Here is an 18,583-nt window from a genome sequence, read left to right on the forward strand (position 1 = left end):
CCATCCAAAGGTCTATGCGGGGTCTCAGTACCCAACCAGGTAACTTCTCTTCTACCTACAATTTACTCTGAATTCCAGGATGTATTCAATAATTGTATTGTATTGTATGTCTTTATTTATATAGCGCCATTAGTGTACATAGCGCTTCACAGTAGTAATACATGTGGCAATCAAATAAATAACAGATAATATAAATAACAGATCATGGGAATAAGTACTTTAGACATAAAAGTAACATTTCGGAAGAGGAGTCCCTGCCCCGAGGAGCTTACAATCTAATTGGTAGGTAGGTAGAACGTACAGAGACAGTAGGAGGGAGTTCTGGTAAGTGCGTCTGCAGGGGGCCAATCTTTATGTATCATGTGTTCAGAATATCCACAGTGCTATTCATATGCTTCTTTAAGGAAGTGTGTCTTAAGGTGGGTCTTAAAGGTAGATAGAGAGGGTGCTAGTCGGGTACTGAGGGGAAGGGCATTCCAGAGGTGTGGGGCAGTCAGTGAAAAAGGTTTAAGGCGGGAGAGGGCTTTAGATACAAAGGGGGTAGAAAGAAGACATCCTTGAGAAGAACGCAAGAGTCTGGATGGTGTATAGCGAGAAATTAGGGATGAGATGTAAGGAGGGGCAGAGGAATGTAAAGCTTTAAAAGTGAGGAGAAGAATGGAGTGTGAGATGCGGGATTTGATCGGAAGCCAGGAGAGGGATTTCAGGAGGGGAGATGCTGAGACAGATCTAGGAAAGAGTAGAGTGATTCTGGCATCAGCATATAGGATAGATTGTAGGGGAGACAGGTGAGAGGCAGGAAGGTCAGACAGCAGGAGGTTACAGTAATCAAGACGGGAGAGAATGAGGGCCTGAGTCAGAGTTTTAGCAGTCGAACAACAGAGGAAAGGGCGTATCTTAGTTATATTGCGGAGGGAAAAGCGACAAGTTTTAGAAATGTTTTGAATGTGAGGGGCGAATGTGAGAGAGGAGTCGAGTGTGACCCCTAGGCAGCGTGCTTGGGCTACTGGGTGAATGATCGTAGTTCCAACAGTAATGTGGAAGGAGGTAGTAGGGCCAGGTTTGGGAGGAAGTATGAGGAGCTCTGTTTTAGCCATGTTGAGTTTAAGGCGTCGGAGGGCCATCCAGGATGATATAGCAGAGAGACATTCAGAAACTTTGGTTTGTACAGCAGGTGTAAGGTCAGGTGTTGAAAAGTATATTTTTGTGTCTTCGTCATAGAGGTGATAATTAAACCCAAAAGATGTTATTAGGTCACCTAGAGAGAGTGTGTACAGAGAAAAGAGAAGAGGTCCCAGGACAGAGCCCTGGGGTACCCCCACAGAGAGATCAATAGAGGAGGAGGTGTTAGCAGAAGAGACACTAAAAGTATGATGGGAGAGGTAGGATGAGATCCAGGATAGAGCTTTGTTCCGAATACCTAGAGTATGGAGAATGTAGAGGAGAAGAGGGTGGTCCACTGTGTCAAATGCTGCAGAGAGGTCGAGTAATATGAGCAGAGTGTAATGACCTCTGTCTTTGGCAGCATGGAGGTCGTCAGTTATTTTAGTGAGGGCTGTTTCGGTGGAGTGAGCAGTGCGGAAGCAAGATTGTAGAGGGTCTAGGAGAGAATAGGTGTGGAGAAAATGGAGCAAGCGAGAGAATACAAGACGTTCAAGGAGTTTAGAGGCAAAAGGCAGGAGGGAGACAGGTCGATAGTTAGAAAGACAGGTGGGTCAAGCTTGCTGTTTTTGAGTAATGGTATGACTGTTGCATGTTTGAAGGAGGATGGAAAGGTTCCAGAGCAGAGGGAGGAGTTAAAAATGTGTGTAAGCATAGGGATTATAGTAGGAGCTAGAGGTTTTAGGAGATGGGAGGGAATGGGGTCAAGAGGGCAAGTGGTAGAGGGAGAAGAGGCGATCAACAGCGACACATCCTCCTCTGAGACAGTGGAAAAAGAGTCAAGGAAGGCAGGAGGAGAGTTAGGAAGAGGTGTAGGATGGGGGGAAGAAACAGAGGGGATGTTCTGCCGTATGGATTCCACCTTTTCCTTAAAATAGTCAGCAAAGTCCTGAGCGGAGATGGAGGAAGGAGAGGCAGCTGAAGGTGGTTTGAGTAGAGTATCAAAGACAGAGAACAGTCGGTGTAGGTTAGACTTGTGCATGTTGATTAGTGCAGAAAAGTAGGCTTGTTTAGCTTGCGAGAGGGCAGAGTTGAAACAGGATAGCATAAATTTGTAGTGAAGGAAGTCTGCGAGAGTGTGAGACTTCCTCCAGAGGCGTTCAGAGGAACGAGTGGAGGAACGCAGCATGCGCGTGTGCGAATTTAGCCAGGGTCTAGGGTTAGAAGGGCGAGGGCGGCAGAGAGAAAGCGGGGCATGTAGATCAAGAGACGAGGACAAGACAGAGTTGTACTTTCTGACCAGGTTGTCAGGGTCTGTAGCAGAGCTGAGAGAGGAGAGGGAGGAGTGTAAAGTGGACTCAAAGTCAGGTAAGTGAATAGAGCGCAGGTTTCTGCAGAACCGGGGGGTAGATGGAGGTGGAGAAGGGGAGAAGCGAGATAAAGAGAATGAGATGAGATGATGGTCAGAGAGAGGAAAAGGGGAAATGGAGAAATCAGAGAGAGAGAAGTTTTTAGTGAAAACCAGGTCTAAGTAGTGGCCATCCCTGTGGGTGCTGGCTGCAGTCCACTGTTGAAGGCCAAAAGAAGAGGTAAGAGAAAGAAAGCGGGAAGCCCAAGAGAGAGAGGGGTCATCAATGTGGCAATTGAAGTCCCCAAGGAGAAGAACAGGGGAGTCTGAGGAGAGAAAGAAAGAGAGCCAGCATTCAAAGTGAGAGAGAAAGGCAGAAGGGGGATGAGTAGAGGTAGGTGGGCGATAGATGACCACCACATTAACAGGGAGAGGAGAGAAGATCTAGACAGTGTGAGCCTCAAAGGAGGGAAAAGCAAGAGAGGGGGGAATAGAAAGGGTTCGGTAACGGCAGAGAGAGGAGAGCAGGAGCCCCACGCCTCCACCCCTGCCATCAGTGCGCGGAGTGTGGGAGAAGGAAAGGCCACCATAGGAGAGGGCATCTTCCAGAGCAGAGTCAGACTGAGTGAGCCAAGTCTCAGTTATAGCAAAGAGAAGCAGGGAGTGAGAGAGAAAGAAGTCATGTACAGAGAGGAACTTGTTAGAGAGGGAGCGAGCATTCCAAATGGCACAGGAGAAAGGGAGAGAGGAGGGAGGGTGGCAGGGGATGGGTATGAGGTTGGAGGGGTTGACACCAGAAGGAGTAGAAGTTGCATGTGGGAGGCGAGGATGAGAGCAAGTAGAAATAAGACAGGGACCAGGATTGGGAGAGATATCCCCAGAAGCAAGGAGAAAAAGCATGGCTAGAAAGAGAATGTGTGAGGAGGATTTGTAGGGGTATTTTTTAGTGCAGGGGATATAGCTGTGTGGTGTCAGAGGACGCAGGTAAGAAAGGAGTTCATGTGAACTGAGAAGTGGGGAAGGAAGGAGAGATGGAGATATATGAATAGAGTTTGAGACATACTGAGGCTGGTAGAAAGAAGTGCATAATTTGAGAAGAAGTGAAGTCACAGCAAATATAAATGGTAAAGGCAGCATCACAGCAGTAATGATGCAGTCTGGTATTGATGATATCCTCCTTTCCAGCGTAGTTCAAATGCAGGAATCAGGGCCAGATGGGGTGTCCACTTCTTCCTCACTTCTTTTGAACTTCCTTTTAAACTTCAGTTTTTCAGTAGACATGCCACTTATAATGGGCCACTTGGATATGGGCTGCAAGCAGACTAGCTGTTCTGACTGGGTTTATATAGGCCTAAAAGTCACATGACAGTGTGGTTCTGTCTGCTTAATTAGCACATCTGAGGCACATTCAAACAAATGGTTTTCTACACAGGGTGTTCCCTGCCTAGGTGGCAACACTTAATTTGATTAGGGGTAGACAGAAAACAGCATTCAAATATGGTTTTTACCTAGCATTGGATCACTTGCATATACTATATAATACACACAGCAGAGGCTTCAATGAGGATTTAGAGATGGATTTTACCTAGCATTGGATCACTTGCATATACTATATAATACACACAGCAGAGGCTTCAATGAGGATTTAGAGATGGATTTTACCTAGCATTGGATCACTTGCATATACTATATAATACACACAGCAGACGCTTCAATGAGGATTTAGAGATGGATTTTACCTGAGGAGAGAAGAAGGATAAGATCCATTAGGGTAAGAGTTCCTTCCTTTTAAACTTCAGTTGTTCAGTAGACATGCCACTTATAATGGGCCACTTGGAATAATGCTCAATCCGAGGTGTTGCCGCCCCCCGGCTATTCGACTGTACTATTGATCTACTGCCCGGCTCAACACCACTGTGAGGATGTTCCTACCCATTGTCACTTCTAGAGACCAAGCCATGAAAGAATACATCCAAGAAAATCTACAAAGAGGTTTTATCCGAAAGTCTTCATCCCCTGCAGGTGCAGGTTTTTTCTTTGTTAAAAAAAAGATGGATCACCCAGATTGTGCATTGAATATTAGGGTCTTAATAAGATCACAATTAAGAACCAGTACCCTTTACCCTTTATTACCAAACTTTTCGACAGACTCCAGGGTTCCACCATTTTCACCAAACTAGACTTACGAGGAGCTTACAATCTAGTAAGAATTTGACAGGGTGATGAGTGTAAAACAGCGTTTAACACCCAGGATGGTCATTATGAATACCTTGTCATGCCGTTCAGACTCTGCAACGCGCCCATGGTATTCCAGGATTCTGTCAACTAAGTTTTCAGGGATCTTCTCGATCAATACATCATTGTCTACTTAGATGATATACTTATCTTTTCGAAGACTGCACACGAGCATCCTGGCCATGTCAAACAGGCTCTCCAACGTCTGCGGGAGAATCACTTATTTGTAAAATTGGAAAAGTGTCAGTTTCACCAGATGTCCTTTCTAGGCTACATCATCTCCGACACAGGCCTGGCCATGGACCCAGCCAAAGTGAAACCGGTTCTAGATTGGCCTTTTCCCACAACCCTGAAAGCCATACAATGGTTCCTAGGCTTTGCCAATTACTACCGGAGGTTCATACAGAACATTTTGGCGGCGGTAATAGTGCCCATAACGGCATTGATGCAGAAAGGAGCCGACCCCGCACTGTTGCCTCCTGCAGCCATCCACACATTCGAGAAGCTGAAAACAGCCTTTGTATCAGCCCGTGTGCTCGTGCATCCTGATCCGGGGTTACATTTTACTCTTGAGGTGGACGCTTCTGATGTCAGAGCCGGAGCAGTGCTGTCCCAAAGGAAGACTCCACAAGCCAAACTACACCCTTGTGCCGTCTTTTCCAAAAAGATCTCGCCCGCCGAACAGAACTATGGCATTGACAACCGGGAACTATTGGCCATCAAAATGGCCTTGGAGGAATGGAGACATTTGCTCGAGGACACTGAAAATCCTGTTACTATTCTGATGGACCACAAGAATCTTCTCTACATTGAAGGTGCACATCGCCTAGGGTCGCGAGAAGCCCGATGGTCACTTTTTTTATCGATTCAATTTCATTATTTCGGATTTACCAGGGTCAAATAATTTGAAGGCAGATGCTCTCTCTCGCCAATTTCTTGTGGAAGACAAGGCTGAGGTCCAAGAAGAAACCATACTTCCCCCATCTTGTATAATCTCCGCCAACACTTTTGACACTTTAGAAGACATCACGCAAGGCCAGTCTTATATTCTGGATGGTCTTGAGGTTCCAGATGGGCGCCTCTACACCACACCAGCTTATCACAGAAAGGTTCTGGAATGGGGTCACTCATCTAAAAGCTCCGGACACCCAGATACAAGGAGAACTATCGACCTCCTGGAACAGAACTTTTGGTGGCCCGGGATATGTAAGGACATAAAGGAATTTGTCACCACATGTCCGACATGTGCCCAAAACAAGACTCACTGTAACAGGCCATCATGGTTACTGCAAGCCCTCCCAATTCCGGAACGCCCATTGACGCATCTTTCCATGAATTTCATCATGGAATTACCCGTATCCAAAGGCAGGAATACCATTCTGGTGGTGGTCGACCAGTTTTCCAAGCAGGCCCATTTCATTCCCCTCAAGGGTCTACACAACACCCTCAATTTTCGGAAATTTTCCTCAAGGAAGTCATCCGTCTTCATGGGGTTCCCCAAGTTATTGTGTTGGATCGAAGATCTCAATTTATATCTACATTTTGGCAGGCCTTCTGCAAACAACTAGGGATTTCTCTTCATTCTTCTTCCGGCTATCATCCTCAGACTAATGGTCAGATGGAGCGGACCAACCAATCACTTGAACAGTTCATCCGCTGCTTCATTTCAGATACCCAGGACAACTGGGCTGATCTCTTGCCTTGGGCCGAATTCTCCCACAACAATCTCCGTAATGAGTCAACCCAAGACTCACCGTTCTTTACCAACTGCGGCTTCCATCCCTCGGCTCTCCCTACCACAGGACCTAGATCCATGGTACCAGCTGCAGATAATAGGATTCTGCATCTGCAAACCTCTTGGAAAAGGATTCAACAAAATCTCAGAAAGGCAGTCTTGTTGCAGAAGAAACAGGCTGACCGATATCATCATGAGACACCAACCTACATTATTGGGCAAAAGGTATGGCTGTCCACGAAAAATATTCGGCTGAAGGTTGCTTCTACAAAATTGGAACCCAGGTTTATTGGCCCATTTCCCTTTATCATGAAGGTCAATCCGGTGGCCTACCGGCTGGAGTTGCCAGCATCGATGAGGATTCCTTCAGACTTCCATACTTCCCTACTCAAGCTCTTCATCCAGGATGCCCAGTTCCCTGCTTCGACATCTCCTCCCAAGCCTCTCCTTGTTGAAGGCCAACAGGAATTTGAGGTCCAGACCATCCTGGACTCCAGGTTAACAAGAGGAAAACTCCAATACCTGGTCCATTGGAGGGGCTGCGGTCCTGAGGAGTGGTCCTGGATCCACAGAGAAGCTCCCTCCAGGGACACTCACGGGGTTAACACGATTACCTCCAATTACTCCACACCTGCGGCTTACTCCACCCCTGCTTACCAGTGGACAGAATATGTCCGATTAGTCATCCCTCACAGCCTAGTGCAGCCCTGCTATTGGCTCACTCCCTTATATGCTCAGCAGCCCTCCTCCAAGTTGGCTGAGCATAACAATAGTTTGTGACTCCTGCTTGCCTTAAGCAACCTGCTGTTTGCCTTTCCTTGTGTCCTGCCTGCTACTTTTCATTGTACCTGACCCTTGCTTCTTCCTGGACCTCTACCCTTGACCTCGGCTTGTATTTGGACTTCGACCTTCTAAATTCCTGGACTCTGGTTACGGACTACGACCATCCGACTTCTCCAACCCCAGACCACAGTGAGTATCATGACCATCTTAAACTCTCTTACCCTGACCCACTACATGTCTACGACTCTGCAATCTGGGTGCGGTTGGGCGGTTGTTGGTCGGTGTATTCCAATATCCCCACCTCAGCCTTGCGGTCCTGTCCTGTTTATAGTGAGCACCCGTTACAGGAATGCCTTGACCAGGGCTGGAGCATGAAGATCCTGAGTCTTCACCCAACTCCTTTCCTCAGGACCAGACCCCTTCCAGTCCACCAGATATGGAATCGATACTCTGGAGTTACGAGACTCAAATATCTGTCACACCTCATATTGATTTTGATCCTCAACGGTTACCGGGTTTGGAGAGGAAGGATCGTCTGAAAAGTGATTCCTCACCACAGGTTTCAGGAGGGACACAAGGAAAGTGGTAGGAATTTTTAATGAAGAGGTAAACTCCAGCTGAAAGGTGACTTCATTGATCTTTGGGATGATATTGTGGGGGCCAATGAATCGTGGTTTGTTTATCTGAAGGCTGGCGTAAATGGATGTTTCACATCGAGAGCCATAACTTATCCCCGACGGAGTATGGATGTCATGACCTCCGGTGTTTATCCGCTTACTTTTTCTGTTTCTCAGTAGCCGAGCAAAGGGTTGCCTAAATCCCCTTCCAAAGGTCCTGCAAAATTTGTGCCCTTCTATCAGCTGCTTGAAACCCTACTGCTGGAGAATGAAGGGGAAGGGTACGGGGTTGGTAACCCCATGCTGAAAAGAATGGGGAACAGCCCAGAGAGTCATAGATAGACTGTTGGTCGTCGTAAATTGAGAGGGGGAATGTTCCGCAATAAAGTCCATGGAGAGGTGCATTCAAGGACTGGAGGGTAGTAGCTGCAGAAGCCCACATGGCAGTGTTCAAGGAACCTTAGTTCGGGCACACACACTGTAGGCCGAGACGAAGTCCTGTTGTACCTCCGTTTTTAATTTTGGCCACCAAAAAGTCCTCTCAAGAAGCTCACATTTTCCAAACCCCCGGTTCGCCTGCAAGATTGGACTCATGTCCCCATCATAGGACCTCCTGCCAAAGAGAAAGGGGAATGAAAGGTTTGTATGGGGGAATGGATATTCCAGCGGGCACCTTGGTATGGGTTTTCTGAGTATGAAAATAAAAGTTTATATGAAATAGTATAAAAAACGAACATACAACGTAGCAAAATTAAAAAGGCACATCACACTCGCAAGTGTTAAGAGGAGACTGTGCATCACACTGCTCACCAACCCGCCTTCTCTGGACGCTTATCCGGTCAGATCGAAATCATCTGGGTATCTGCACCTTCTTCCTATCTCCCTGTCGCGTGATGGTTCCCATCTGTCTATCTTGGCAGGACCATTCTGTTATAATGTAACGGACGTGCTCGCCAAAACCCGGACCGGACCGCAGGGCTGAGGTGGAGATGTGAATACACTGACCTTATGCCGCGCAGCCGGTTCTGGATTGCGCAGTTCATAGTCATTCATAGCAGGGTCAGGGTTGGAGACAGTAGCAACATCGACATCAAAGCATAGGTTCGGCAACGGGAAGTCAGGTGCACTCCGCTTCAGCGTAGGAGCAGCAGCAGCATGGGAGTAGCCTCTGCGCAAGGAGCAGGAACGGCCCATGGTACCGGTCACCGCAAAGGGAGAAGGCAGACCGGACTAGGCACAACGCAGGGCAGCACTGGCAAACCAGCGCTTCAGCACAGGAGTCAAAAACAGGCTTCTGCGAGGAGAGAGAGCAGCAGACCTTAGGACTCAGAAGGCAGGAGGCCTCTGCTATGGGAAAAGGCAGCAGGTGTCAGGGAACAGGGAGTTGAAGGATAACGCTGGGGATCCAATGCTTCAGCACAGGAACCAGGACACTGCCTCTGCAATGGAAGTACGCAGCAGGCACCAGGGACCGGGAATAGGAACCGGGAACAGGAACCAGGAACAGAAAACAGGAACCAGATCTAGGAACAATGAAACAGCAACAGGACGGCCAAACAGGTAGCTTGTGGCAAACACAGTTACATCCTATGACAAAGGACTATGCTCGGCACTGAGGCAATGTAAGAGAGCAGTATAAGAAGGCCAGTGGGCCAATCCCAGGAGAGAGGTGTGAGGGCATTCCTCCAATGAGAGAGCAGAACTGCAGTAATTGCCAGCACAGGTGGATGTGAGGGGAGGTTGTCTGGAAGCGGCACAGTTCTGTAAGGAAAGGGTTTCCACCAAACCCAGGAACGGATTCCTTACATATAACTAAGGACTTCGTAGACTCCGGAGCTGCCGGTATATTTGTGGATAGAGCCTTCACTCAGCGAGTCAATATACCTCTCCAGAGAAAAAACGTGCCCATGGTATCTTTTCCATTGATGGTAGACTACTGGGATCCAGGGTCGTTTCACAAGAGATGACTCAAATCAAAGTTATGGTTGGTGTTTTGCACCACAAAGTCTTCCAGCTGGACGTTATCAATTCCCCAGCCATCGATGTGGTTCTAGGGCTTCTTTGGTACCTACCCATAATCCTCAAATTGACTGAATTTCAGGACAGATACTAACTTGGGGGTCTGCCTGCCATGGCAACTGTCTTTCACCCTGTCGTCCTGTGGGTACTCTTCTACTACCTGCACCAGAAGACTTACCCCGTCTCCCAGTCTGTTACTCTGACCTCAGGCGGGTCTTCGACAAGGGGCAGGCTGAAGAATTATGTATGCATCGAACTTTTGATTGTGCTATCGATCTTCTTCCTGGGATGACTCCTCCTCGTGGATGTACATATCCTCTTCTCTGCACTCTCTCTTGTTCCATAATGTCTTTTCTTAGGATTGGTGCCCAAAATTGTACTCCATATTCAAGGTGTGGTCTTACTAATGCTTTGTAAAAGGGCATAATTATGTTTACTTCCCTTCCATCCATTGCCCGTTTAATGCAAGATAAGATCTTGTTTGCCTTTGCAGCTACTGCATGACTTTCGGCACTATTGCTAAGCCTGCTGTCTATAAGCACTCCTAAATCCTTCTCCATCAAGAATTCCTCCAATTTATCCCCATTTAATTTGTAAGTCGCCTTTTTATTCTTGCATCCCAAATGCATAACCTTACATTTATTTGTATTAAGATAATAAAAAATGCACAAATGCGCACCAGGGATTAGTGGAAGGTAATTTATTAAAAATACACAAAAACTGAGGGGATCCAACCCCACCTCAGAACAGCTGTGCAGCTGGACGGCTAAGTACTACCACGGAGAACACCTAATGGAGACAAACCCTAAGCTGCACAGTATACAAATACAGTAAAATTTATATAAAAAACATGAAAGAAAAAAACAAACATGAAAACAACCTATCAACAGATTTGTATAGAAACCGCCATAGGGTTGGGCACTGGCAAGGGGAAACGGACACTCACACTGAAACAGTCAGCAGACTCGCGGTGTCTGCACAGGATCCGGATCTCGGCACCGCGGAGATGGATAAAACCGCTGCTGTCTCCTGCAGGCTCCGTCTCAGCTTACCAGCATACACGCGCAGGATGACCTGTCGTGACCTCTACGCGTTTCGTACCAAGTACTTCGTCAGGAGGTCACGTACAGCTTCATCCACGCGTATATATAGGCGGCAACTGATTGAAGAAACCAGCCCCCTCAGAGAAACACCCTTACTTTGCCTAATTGCTACGCTGATTGAAACACCTTGAAATAAGGTTACTAGGCAACAGGGTGTATGGCAACTCATGTGGGGGATGTGTGCAAGTATAAATTAATCATTGCACTCACCCCTATGAAAAAATACAGGAATAAGACCTCTAACAACATAAATGATATACTATGTAAACAAATCATGCTGAAACCTGTATATGAATAAAAGAAAAAAGAACAAATGATTAAATAAAAACAAATAAATATAAAAACATACATAAATGTTAATGCAAATAAATGTTAATAAATTCATTTTATTAAAAACGGAATACCTTATCTTAAAAAAGGAGTCAATTCAATTAATTCATTGAAACCATAGGGATGTCTGGTATGCATTTCATAAATCCAAAATTGCTCCCGTTTCAATAAATGATTATCTCTATTTCCCTGTCTACTACCTAGTGATACACTTTCAAGTCCCTTAAATTTAATACAACCAGGTTCACTGTTAATACTTCTTTAAAGTGTTTCAAAAGCGGAGTTAATGGCATACCCTTTGCTATTATTTTTTGTACGTTTTTAACATTTCTCATGTGGTCTAACATGCGCATTTTAAACGGTCTTTTTGTCTTACCAATGTACTGTAAATTACAGCTACACTGTAAGGCATAGACCACATGCGTTGTCTGACAATTAATGAAACTTGTAATATTGTAGACCTTGTTAGTAACTCCTGATGTAACTGTTTTCCCTTGACAGATATGGTTACACGCTTTACACTTTCCGCATTTGTACGTGCTTTTAACTCCTAGGCGAGTTTTAATATCTCCAGATACGATGGCCTCTCTGGAGACTTGACTTGGAGCCAGAATGTGTTTAAGGTTAGGTGCTCGTTTGAACACTATCCCTGATTTGGACTTTAGTTGGGGACCCAAAATGGGATCAGCTTTTAATATCCTCCAATGTTTTTGCAGAATTTTTCTAACATTGTAATGGGTATCACTAAATTGAGTAATAAATGCTGGGATTTGATTTTGTCTCTTCTCACTCTTTTTATGATGATATTTCATCAAAGATTTCCTAGGAATCCTTTCTAGTTTTTTGAGCGAAGAGTTTACTAAATCGCTATCATATTCTTTGTCTAGGAATCTTTTCTTTAAAAAGAAAGATTGTTCTTCATAATCCACAGCCTTAGAATCATTTCTCTTTAACCTGAGAAATTGATTAAAGGGAATATTTTGGACCCATCTCTTATCGTGACAACTAAATGGGTCTAAATATGAATTTACATTTGTAGCCTTAAAATGAGTTTTAGTATGTACAGTTTTGGCCTCAATGTAAATCTCTAAATCGAGATAATGAATGCTTACTGAGCTATTTTCACCACTAAATTTTAAATTAAAATCATTATTGTTCAGATTCGTGACAAACTCAAGATAGGAATCTTCTGTCCCCTCCCACACAATAATAATATCATCGATGTATCTCCTCCACAGCTTAAGCTGCGGAGGAGTACATCTAAAGATCACCAGAGACTCCCACTGTCCCATATACAAATTGGCGAATGACGGGGCAAATGTTGTGCCCATCGACGTCCCCAAGATTTGCAAAAAATAGAGGGAATCAAACAAAAAATAATAATTGTGACTGAGGATGAACTCAATTGAGGATAAAATGAATTCAACCTGTGTAATGGGAAGTGTTTGTGGTGTCATTAAAAAGTGTCTAATTGCTTCTACCCCTTTTTTGTGAGGGATACTGGTGTATAGTGATTGAACATCTAATGTGGCTAATCTATAATTATCTTCCCAAACGAAACCATCAAACAATTGTAAAACCATAGTGGTATCTTTAAGGTGAGATGGTAGTGAAGTGACCATTGGTTGTAGAAAAAAATCAATATAGGTGGATAAATTAGAAGTGAGGGAATTAATCCCGGAAATAATGGGACGTCCGGGTTGGGAAGTGAGAGATTTGTGTATCTTGGGGATATAATAAAATACTGGAACAGTGGGAGGTTCCGTGAACAAATATTGATACTCCAACTTAGAGTGGGAGTTTCCGTGAACAAATATTGATACTCCAACTTAGTTGTACTCCATATTTGTACTCCATATTCAAGGTGTGGTCTTACTAATGCTTTGTAAAAGGGCATAATTATGTTTACTTCCCTTCCATCCATTGCCCGTTTAATGCAAGATAAGATCTTGTTTGCCTTTGCAGCTACTGCATGACTTTCGGCACTATTGCTAAGCCTGCTGTCTACAAGCACTCCTAAATCCTTCTCCATCAAGAATTCCTCCAATTAATCCCCATTTAATTTGTAAGTCGCATTTTTATTCTTGCATCCAAAATGCATAACCTTACATTTATTTGTATTAAACCTCATCTGCCATTTACCTGCCCACGTTTCCAGTCTCTCCAAGTCCTTCTGAAGAGAAATTACATCCTGCTCTGATTCTACTACTATACACAATTTAGTATCATCAGCAAAGATGGAGACTTTGCTCTCGATGCCAACCTCAAGGTCATTAATGAACAAGTTAAAAAGCAGGGGTCCCAGTATCGATCCCTGAGGTACTCCACTCACGACTTTAGCCCAACCTGAAAAAGTTCCATTTATGACAACCCTCTGTTGTCTGTCCTTTAACCAGTTTTCAATCCAGGTGCATATATTATTACTGAGTCCAATTTTTTTTTATTTTGTACACCAACCTATTGTGTGAAACCGTATCAAAAGCCTTTGCAAAATCTAAGTAGAAAACATCAACTGCATTACCCTGGTCTAAATTTCTACTTACCTCCTCAAAGAAACAAATAAGGTTAGTTTGGCATGATCTATCCTTCATAAATCCATGCTGACAATTACTAATAATTTTGTTTTCCATTAGGTATTCCTGAATATTATCCCATATTAAACCTTCAAGTAGTTTCCCCACTTTTGAAGTCAGGCTTACAGGTCTGTAATTCCCTAGTTGTGATCTAGCTCCCTTTTTAAATATAGGCACCAAATCTGCTTTACGCCAATCTTGTGGTACTGAGCCTGTGGAAATGCAGTCCTTGAATATTAAATATAATGGTTTGGCTATTACTGAGCTTAACTCCTTGAGAACTCTTGGATGTATGCCATAGGGGCCAGGTGCATTATGTACTTTAATTTTTTTCAAGCCGTTTATGAACTTCTTCCTCAGTTAAAAAATTGTTCATTAATATGGGGATTATGGCTTTCTCCTGCGGCACTACTATTGAACTTGATTCTTCCCTGATAAACACAGAGGCAAAGAACCTGGTTAATACCTTTGCTTTTTCCTTATCTCCAATAATCTACCTACCCATCTCACACTGAAAGGGTCCTATATTTTATTTTCTTATTTTTTTGTTATTAAGGTTCTTAAAGAACTTTTTAGGATTGACCTTACTTTCTATTGCAATTCTTTTTCATTATCCATTTTTGCTAATTTGATTGCCCTTTTGCAATTTTGGTTACATTCCTTATAATTCTGATACGATGTCTCTGTCCCTTCTGACTTAAAGTATCTAAATGCATTCCTCTTCTTATCCATTTCCTCCCCTACCTGTTTATGTAGCCATATTGGTTTTGATTTATTTCTTTTATATTTAATACCCAAGTGTATACACTGATAAGTGTGCTTTTCTAACAAAATTTTAAAGACTGACCATTTATCTTCTACATTTTTCCCTGCAAAAACATCATCCCATTGTATTACTACTAAATTAGACCTCAGTTTATTAAAATCTGCCTTTCTAAAGTTTAAGGTCTTTGTTGAACCCAAGTAATCTGATTTTTGATAATTTATTTCAAATGGGACCATGTTATGATCACTGTTAACACATATTCAAGTCCTGGAACATTTGGGTATTACTTCTACATTGTTTGATATTACCAAATCCAGTATTGCCCCTCTCTTTGTTGGTTTCTCAATAATTTGGGTCATATAATTGTCTTCAAGCACCCCCAAAAACCTGTTTCCTGTTGTTGTAATGCTAATCTCATTTCCCCAGTCTACTGTATGTCTGGATAATTAAAATCCCCCCTTATGCAAATATGACCCAGTTTTGATGCCTTCTCCAATTGCAAAAGTATTTTAGCTTCCTCATGTCACAGATATTTGGTGGTTTATAGCATATCCCTACAAACATTTTCTTTATACTTTTACCTTCACTGCTAATTGCTATCCACAAGGTCTCAAAATTTTCATCATTCCCTTCATAAACATCATCCCTAATAATAGGTTTTAGATCCGGTTTAACATATAAACATACTCCACCTCCCCTTCTATTTGTTTGATCCTTCCGAAAAAGGGAATAACCCTCTAAATTAACTGTCTTGTCATGAGTTTCATCCCACCATGTTTCAGTAATGACTATGATATCATACTGCTCCCTTGCAGCTATTAATTCAAGCTCACCCATTTTATCTGTCAGGCTTCTTGCATCCGGCATAATGACGTCACATGACCTCGCAGCGTCATTTTGACGCCGCGTTGCCATGGCGACGCAGGGAGGAAGCCGCCGGAGCCACGGTAAGTTAGGTTTACAGAGGCCCTGCAGCTCCCCCGGCACTTAATTTAAGTGCCTTCGGGAAGCGCGCGGGGCCTCTGTAAACCCCGCGCCCCCCGTCGGCAGTGTCGCGCCCCCCCTGGGGGTCGCGCCCCACAGTTTGCGCACCGCTGATCTATACTATGGTCCGTTTCTCTTTCCTATGTTATTCTGCGTGAATCTGAGCTGATATACCTTGAAAGTATCCTGCATGAAGCTATCTACTATCAAATTCCCCTCTCTGTGTCAATCCTAAACCTACATCCTTCTGACAGAGTCAGACCACTGCCTGCTTATATCTTACCTGCTGTAAGTAGGAATTGCATTAGAGCCAAGATTCACCCATTCCCCTATTGCTCTATTATACTGCACCATTATTGTATATATCTTTTATTTTTTGGGTGTGTTCCTGAGAATACCGCTCCCTTCCCCCCCCCCTGTGGATCAAGACTACTTCGTTAAGGAATCTGTACATATTCCTTGGAAGGTGGAGAAGTGTGTTTTTCTGTGATACACACCATTCTTAAGTATTGCATTTTGTTATTGCACTTAAATACATTAAGGTGTCTATTAGCGCCGGTACAAGTCATTTGGTTGCACAGTAAAGGTTATTGTTATAATCTGTGGGCTGTTATTATTGGTTCCTGTGTGGGGTTATCTCACCTAATTGGGATCCCGTGCAGGTGGAGGCGCTGCCACTTAGTATATCTGTTACCCCAGGCTCCCAGTGGCAGAGGCTCAGATCTCTGTGAGCCAACAGGTAACGCCAGCATTAGTAGACCCTGCACACTAGAGGGAAACAGGGCTACCCTTGTATACTCAGTAAGTCTTGAATTGCAGTTTTGCATGCTTGGTTTGCAGCTTTGCTTTGGTGATCTCTTTCTTGCTTTTCTTTGTTTAGATAGTTTTATTAATACAGTAATATTCATTTTCAAGTATTATCTTCATCACTAAAATCTCAAAAAGTTATAATTTCAAATGTGTTTAAAAGTATATTTCTAAAAGAAAAATATGATTTCCTAGAAATGATATATCCAGGCACATCTGGTGCATATGACTCTCAATAATATGTCTTAACTTGAATATTTTCATGAAACATTGCAGAGATAGTTGAGTATGTTAGAGATTTTCTTTCTAATGATTATAAACTTTTGACATGAAGGTAAAATGTTCTGAATGTGAATATTTTAGACTTGACTAATAATACTAAATGCATGTCCTGATCTGCGTGACTGTATTACTTGTGGAGTTAGTACTAGAAGGGAAGTGCTGTGCTGTGTAAAGTGTATACTAGCATTGGTGGCTGAACTTGGGGAGTGTACAGTGGGTTCATTTATTAACAAATTGTGTGGTAATTGAAAGTCTGCAATTAACTTTTTATTTTCTCTCCTGCTTGATTGAACCTGCAGTGGGTGTGATTAGTGGATTGGTAACCTAACACACCTGGTTGGTATATGTGTGTCCCTCTTTAAAACAGACGTTTGTAATGAATCCTCAGCTTGTGTGTCCTTATTTGTGTGACTGTAATGTTTGATTTCAATTGCAAGTGCTGTTTGTATTGTGTGAAGTTAGAACCAGGATTGCTGTTTATATTAAGTGTGAAGTTAGAACCGGAAGGAGTTAAAACAAGTAAAGGGGGGAAAAAAGGTATAGAATATTGAAGTAGAGTTCATTGTTAGCACTTATAACTCCCCTTACAGTTGCAACAATGAGCAGGATTGAAAATGCCACTCAATGCACATTTTGCCACATGTATGTGCACTTGAAGCAGCTGTTCCAGAGAGCATACGGCTGTGAGAAGTGTGAGCAAGTAGTATCTTTAGAGTCTCAGATTGCTGATCTGAAGAGGAGACTTACAATATTGAGGGCCATTGACAATCTTGAAAGGAGTTTAGTGTTAACTGAGCAGGCCCTGGCTGAGACTAGTGGTGCAGATGGTAAACTTGATTGAGGAACAGAAAGAGGTAGGTAGCTGGGTAACAGTTAGAAGGGTAAGCAGGGGGAAGAGGAAGAGGCAGGCCAGTTCATAGCTGATCCATCCCAATAGGTTTGCGATATTGATTGAAGATATTGGGAGTGTCCGGCCAGAAATGGCAAGGCTGGGGGAGATTGATTCCTCTAGCAGCCAGGGGAATAGTTCCTCTAGCACAAAGACTCTGGATACTCAGAGAACAAAAAAGATTGTGATGGTAGGACACTCCATTATTAGTAAGGTAGACCGCCTGAACAGAACAGATTGTTGTCTCCCGGGGGCTCGAGTTCTGCACATTGCGGATCAAGTAGACAGATTGTTAGGAAGGGCTGGGACGGACCAGCGGTCTTGGTATACGTTGGCACCAATAACATTTTAGCAATCTAAGCCGCAAGCTTAAGGCAAGGACCACCAAAGTAGTAATATTTTCTGAAATACTGCCAATGCCATGTGCACACCAGGGAGACAGTCTGAGATCAGGGAGGTTAATGCCTGGCTAAGAAAGTGGTATAGGAAGAAGGGTTTTGGGTTATTAGAGTAATGGAAATCCTTTTCTGTGCGGTGCTATCTTTATTGTAGGGAGGGATTACACCTCCAATGAAGAGGGATCTTCTGTGCTAGGGGGGAGAATATTAAAAAGGTAAAATGAGATTTTAAACTAGGATGAAGGGGGGATGGACAAGAAACAGATAACAAACTAAATAGAATAGATATGGTTGGGGAAATATTAAGGGACCATGGAGGTAGAATGGGGGAAATTGGGAGTTTGGCAAGCAGGGAGACACCCACATTAAATACAGATAATATTAGAAGACATCTAAAAACGAAATCCAATTGGAGTAGAAATGCAGTAGCAGATAAGATAATAGTACAGACTGAAAAAAACCTTAAATGCCTGCTTCCTAATGTAAGAAGCCTAGCAGATAAAATGGGTGAGCTATAATTAATAGCTACAAGGGAGCAATGTGATATTATAGGTGTAACGGGTTTCCCCCCCCCCCCCCCCCCAATCTCACATTGGCCCGGGTACTTTAATAA

Source organism: Ascaphus truei, chromosome 5, assembly GCF_040206685.1.
Source record: "Ascaphus truei isolate aAscTru1 chromosome 5, aAscTru1.hap1, whole genome shotgun sequence".
Taxonomy (NCBI): domain Eukaryota; kingdom Metazoa; phylum Chordata; class Amphibia; order Anura; family Ascaphidae; genus Ascaphus; species Ascaphus truei.